The 5,843-nt window shown below is 37.2% G+C and overlaps 1 non-coding gene across 1 annotated transcript; it reads left to right on the plus strand.

Moving 5' to 3' along the window:
• Window positions 1–316: 316 nt before the first annotated feature.
• LOC125922243 (small nucleolar RNA SNORA1) lies at window positions 317–422 on the plus strand. The gene has a single exon (XR_007457664.1). It is a non-coding gene; the product is annotated as a small nucleolar RNA SNORA1 (small nucleolar RNA).
• Window positions 423–5,843: the final 5,421 nt, after the last annotated feature.

Genomic DNA, 5,843 nt, shown 5'->3' on the forward strand with positions numbered 1-5,843 from the left:
ATTTTTGAGAGAGAGACAGACAGAGTGCAAGTGGGGAAGGGGCAGAGAGAGAGGGAGACACAGAACCCCAAGCGGGTTCCGGGCTCCTGCTGTCAGCACAGAGCCCTATGTGGGGCTCAAACTCAAGAGCCCTGAGATCATGACTTGAGTGGAACTCGGGCTCTTAACTGACTGAACCACCCAGGTACCCAGCTCCAAGCATATTTTAAAATGAGCTGCTCTCCATCCCCCAGCCCTTACTGGAAGAACAAGATTTTCCTCTAATCTTCACCCTGATAACCTGGTAGAACTTCTGAAGGTAAAATTCACAAAACTGTGCCCCCTCAATAAGACTGAGGCCAGAAGTGGCTAGATTGAGACACAGGTTATGCATCCATCACAGAAAGTTTATTGTAGTGGTGACAATAAGACCTATAACATTTTTTGCTAGGCTTATGGAGTGGAGTGGAAGTAACAAGACTTTTTGATATTAGAAACAATTAAAGAATAATAATTTTAGATCACTTGCCAAAATAGCAATCAGTGTACTTCCTACAATTTGACCTCTAGGGCCCTAAAGAAACTGGATCCCAAATATGGGAGTTTTTGAAATATGTCCATATTCAAGTGGAGATCAAAGAAGCCCAATGAAAGAACTCTGGACTGACAGTGAACTGTATATTGAACAAAAAAGTTATTTTTAAAATGGCTATTTTGAAGATTATGATGCTGACTTTGGAGGAACTACAGTGATGGAATCACTGGAACTACAGTGGAAGGAATCACATATAAAATTCCTCAAATAAAAATTAATTACTTAAAAAAAAAGACTGAGCCCCAGGAGTTTTTATATTTGAACTAGCACACATTAAATCTTTGACAATTAGTCAGTCACCCTTTAAATGTTCCCACCATGCTCCAGTAATGACAGCAATGACTTCTGTTTCCAGTAAGCTATAATTCTTTGTGTTCATCTATGTCTCCTTTTGGGGCAGTAGTGGCCTGACTTGTGACTTCACAAGAAGAATTGTTGGTTTTTAGTTTATTGTCAGCCTTCTTCTTGCTGTCAGGATAGAACTGATGACTTCCAAGTTCTTTGCATGTTGGACCTTCAGAGCTTTCTAACTTCTCCCTGGTGTAGCTTCACGTTGTGGCAAATACTTGAAGTCAAAGATTGGACATGTTTTTTAGTCAGGGGCCACCACCCATTTTGCTTCCTAAACACTGAAAGACCTCTGAAATGCTACTGTGATTTTAAGATGTACTGGGCCTACAGGTTAAGTCCTGTATGCAGCCCCAGAATTCAGCAAAGAGCCACTGGGGAGGAAACATGGCTGTGTGCTTGAGGTCCTTTAATCTTATAATTTCTAAGTTTAACCCCACAAAACCATTGAGAGCTTTCCCCCTTTTTCTTTCAGAGGTCCAATATCTTTTGAGTATTCAAAACCTACACACTGAATGAGCAAGAACCCTCAGAAAAATGTCTATTAATCACCAACATACATCTGAACAGTTCAGTTCTCTCTGGAATTCTGATTCATCTAGTTCTCATTGATTTTTTTTTACCACAGTTACAAGATATATTTCTGTTATTATTTTGGCTTTTTTAGATTTACTGCAATAGGATCATTGACTTGCCATGGTCCACTACATCTTACATATAAATGGATATTGCTTATTGCCATTTTAAAAGCTATTTTCATTGGATATAAAAGACAAGCTTGGCATTTACTTCTTTTCATAGTTTCAGTGTTGTCTTGTGATTGGCTTTTGGCTTCATTTCTTTGAGTGCAGACTTATTTCTTTCTCTCTACATTTAAGATTTATTTTTTGTCTGCAATTTGCAGAAGTGTTATTTTCATGTTATTTTTTTTCTAAACTTATACCAGATTTTGTACAACACTCGATTCTGTGAGTTGCTAGTTAATGTCTTACATCAGTGAAAATTCTCAACCACTTCAAACATAATTTATCTACAATCCTCTCCCTCCACTCTTGGTATTCCAGCTATGTACATTTTACAGTGTTCTATGTCTTTTATTTATTTTTATTAAATTCCCCCTTTGTTTGGAAGAAACATCTTCATGTGTATTAGTTTACTAGGGTGGCTATAACAAATTACCAGTAATTAAGCACCTTAAAACAACAGAAAGTTATTCTCTCATACTTATGAAAACTCTAAGTCCAAAGTCAAGATGTCAGAGGGATTGGTTACTTCTGAGAATTGTGAGGGGGAATCTCTTCCATTCCTATCTCCTACCCCTCGGGACAACTGAAAATCATTGGCTCATAGATGCACCATTCCAATCTCTGCTTCCACCTTCACATGGCATTCTCTCTGTATCTCTGAGCCTTGACATGGCTGGCTTCCCTCTGTGTTGCCCTCCTCTTCTTATAAAGACAACGTTCATATTGCATGAAGGGCCCACCCTCTTACTGTATGACCCTATCTTAATCAATTACATGAGCAATAATCCTGTTTCCAGGGGTGCCTGGGTGGCTCAGTCAATTGAGCATCTGACTATGGCTCAGGTCATGATCTCATGGTTCCTGGATTCGAGCCCCGTGTTGGGCTCTGTGCTGACAGCTCAGAGCCTAGAGCCTGATTCAGAATCTGTGTCTCCCTGTCTCTCTGCCCCTCTCCTGCTCATGCTCTCTCTCAATAATAAATAAGCATCAAAAACAATTTTTTTATATTCCTGTTTCCAAATAAGGTAACATTCTGAGATACTTGGTGTTAGAGCTTCAGTACATCATGTCATGATTCAATCCATAACAAAGTGTTTCACTTCGCATATTTTACCCTGACCTCTCTTCCAGTTGAGTAATTCTGTTTTCTGTTATGTAAACCTGTCAATTATAGTTTTTGAAGTTACATTTGATTTTTTTTTAATTTTTTTTAACGTTTATTTATTTTTGAGACAGAGAGAGAGAGAGCATGAATGGGGGAGGGTCAGAGAGAGGGTGACACAGAATCTGAAACAAGCTCCAGGCTCTGAGCTGTCAGCACAGAGTCCGACGCGGGGCTCGAACTCACGGACCGAGAGATCATGACCTGAGCCGAAGTTCGGCCGCTCAAACGACTGAGCCACCCAGGTGCCCCAAGTTACATTTGATTTTAACAGGTTCTAATTCTTTAGTAAAATTCTCCATACATGTACTCATTTCCTCCCATTTTTATTCTATTTTTAGACATAATGATATTTATTTTAAATTTCTTATCTACTAATTTCAAAACCTGGATCATGTTTATTGTCTGCTTTTCTTCTGTGTTTTGGTTTGTATTATATTAGCTTTGCATTCTTGGTGACTTTCAATAAAATCCAGGACTGTAAAAATAATTTTAGAGTTTCTCAAAGGATGGGTTCTTTAGAAATAAAGCTTGAAATAGAGTGCCTGTCAAGAAAATCCTACAATGAAAGCAGAAAGGCAGGATAGGGAAAGAGATAGCTGAGCAAATATGTAGTTTCTAGGGATCTCCAATCTTATTTTAATCTATTGGGGTATATTGCAGGGGCATATGGGTGGCTCAGTCAGTAGTGTCCAATTCTTGATTTTGGCTCAGGTCATGATCTCATGGTTCATGAGATTGAGCCCTGCATTAGGCTCTGGGCTGACAGCATGGAGCCTACTTGGGATTCTCTCTCTTGACCTCTCTTTCTTCCCCTCCCCTGCTTGTGCTCACACACTCTCTCTCTCAAAAAATAAATAAATAAACATTAAAACTTTTTAAAAGAGAAGTATATATTGCATAATACCATTGGACCCACCTGAGGAAACAGACCTCCCAGTAAAGGAATTTCTCATTAACCAGGGTAAATACTTTGGAAAGTTCTTTGGGTTTTCTGTGAATTATTGGCAAATAATCTTGTTAGCAGCTAAGTATGTGCACATCTTGTTGAAGTTGACATGACATCAAAATATCAGAGGTTAAAGGTTATATTTAACTCAAGGACAGTTCATTCTTTCCTCTGCAAACAGACAAATTGGGATCACTTCAGTTCCAGGATCTCGCTGAGTTGATTTTGAAATTGCAGTTTTGATAAATGTCAGTGTGTCTCCAGTTTGCCTTCTTCCTAGTGCCTACACCTTCCAAGATTCTTGTTGGGAGCTTTACTTCTTCTGAAAGGTCTTATTTCTTTGTCTAGTCCTGAACTCAACTCTTTGTCTCCTCAATACCGTCATACTTTAGAAAATTCCAGTTTACTTTTAAAGTCTTTGAGTAGAAGCATATATCTCCCAGCCACATGACTTCAGAATTTGGCAAATGTTTTTTTTTTTTTTTTTTGGGGGGGGGGCATGTAACATTGTATATTGGAAGCCTCTAAAATCCCTTTTACTTCTCTCTATATCCCATGAGATGAACAAAGCCCTGAATTTTATGATCTCCTACAATAGTTCTACTCTGCCCAAGCAAATTCATATTTTAAGTTTTTTAACAATGACCAACATCAGCAAAATATCCTCAGGAAAAAAAAATGAGTCTGTAGATTGTCAGCTCACCACTATATGATTCTACCCCTCCAGAAACTTAATTCCTCTGATCTTCTTTACTTCTGATGTCTTTATTTAATTCTCTACCTTTTCTACTGTTCATGAGAGGAATATTGGTCTGCAGCAAATTACTCCATCCTATCTGGAAACTACTGTGTTATATTATATTCCCTATTTTACCATAGGATGGGGTAAATAAGTAAAATAAGTAGAAATATTATAGTGTTTCAGAACATGGAGATCAATTCTTATGGCAAAAGAAAAGGCGACAATAAAAAATAACATTTGTTTTGGGCTTTATGGGTTTGGAAATTTTCCAATAAAAGTAAAAGTAAACACTCTAAGCAAAGAGAACAGTGGAAGCAAAGCCATAAAGGTAAACATATAGAGCATGGATTTAAAGAATGGATAGGCCTCAATACAAGATAAAGTGGTGAAATTTGGTGGTGTCAAGTTGTGGAAGGATTAGACTGGTACTAATAATTTAATAAATTTAAGTAAGGAAAAGTTTGCTGAACATTTTGTAATACTTCTTAGAAATAGTCAATACATTCCAAAGTTATCCAGCCCTAAGTAGTCAAGTACATTAGAAAATGATTACAATATCTTTGACTTCATTTAGGAAGTAGAGGGGATTAGAAATGATAGAAAATGTCCAAGTGAACCTGTAGAACAAAGGAATTCAAATTGTTTATCTGATGTTTGTAAAAGAAAAAAAATCAATATTATATTAGTCAAAAATTTCTAATTTTATACAGCACATTGCTAATGCCTACCCAAAATGTGTCATTCCCTTTAAATGTGATAATAGTGAGTTGGCTGGGAATATGGTCACCCTTGTCTCTCTTGTACATAGCTTTTTGTAGCCAATTGTCTAAAATCTAATAGCTAGGAAGTGAGGGGGGAGTTCCTTTTCATTCTTTTGTTTGAAAGGAAATTGCTTGCACTAGACATTCACTCTCTTTTTCTTCCTGTAGATTGAATAGCCAACATAATGGTAATTCTTGTTCAATCACATAAAGGAACAATTTCTCCAGCTCCAGCATGAATGATCATGTGGAGTTGAGCTTCCCTAAGAGCCTGAACCATCTACTTGGTGACTTCTAAGTAAGAGTGGAATAAAATTATGTCTCATTTAAGCCCGGAGCTCCATGTATAATAGCTTAGCCTGTATTCTAAAATACATAAGGATAACTGAAGAAAAAAAATGTTTCAATTTATAGAGATAGATAACAGAAAAAGTAGATAAGATTGATATGTGGTAAAGAGAGGGATGAAAAAATGGAACCTACACCTCAGGTATAAAGATTGATTTTTAAACACATCTAAAAATTCAAGTAAAAAATAGTTGCCAGATGATTAATGAGGAT

The sequence above is a fragment of the Panthera uncia genome, chromosome C2 (assembly GCF_023721935.1).
Source record: "Panthera uncia isolate 11264 chromosome C2, Puncia_PCG_1.0, whole genome shotgun sequence".
NCBI lineage: Eukaryota > Metazoa > Chordata > Mammalia > Carnivora > Felidae > Panthera > Panthera uncia.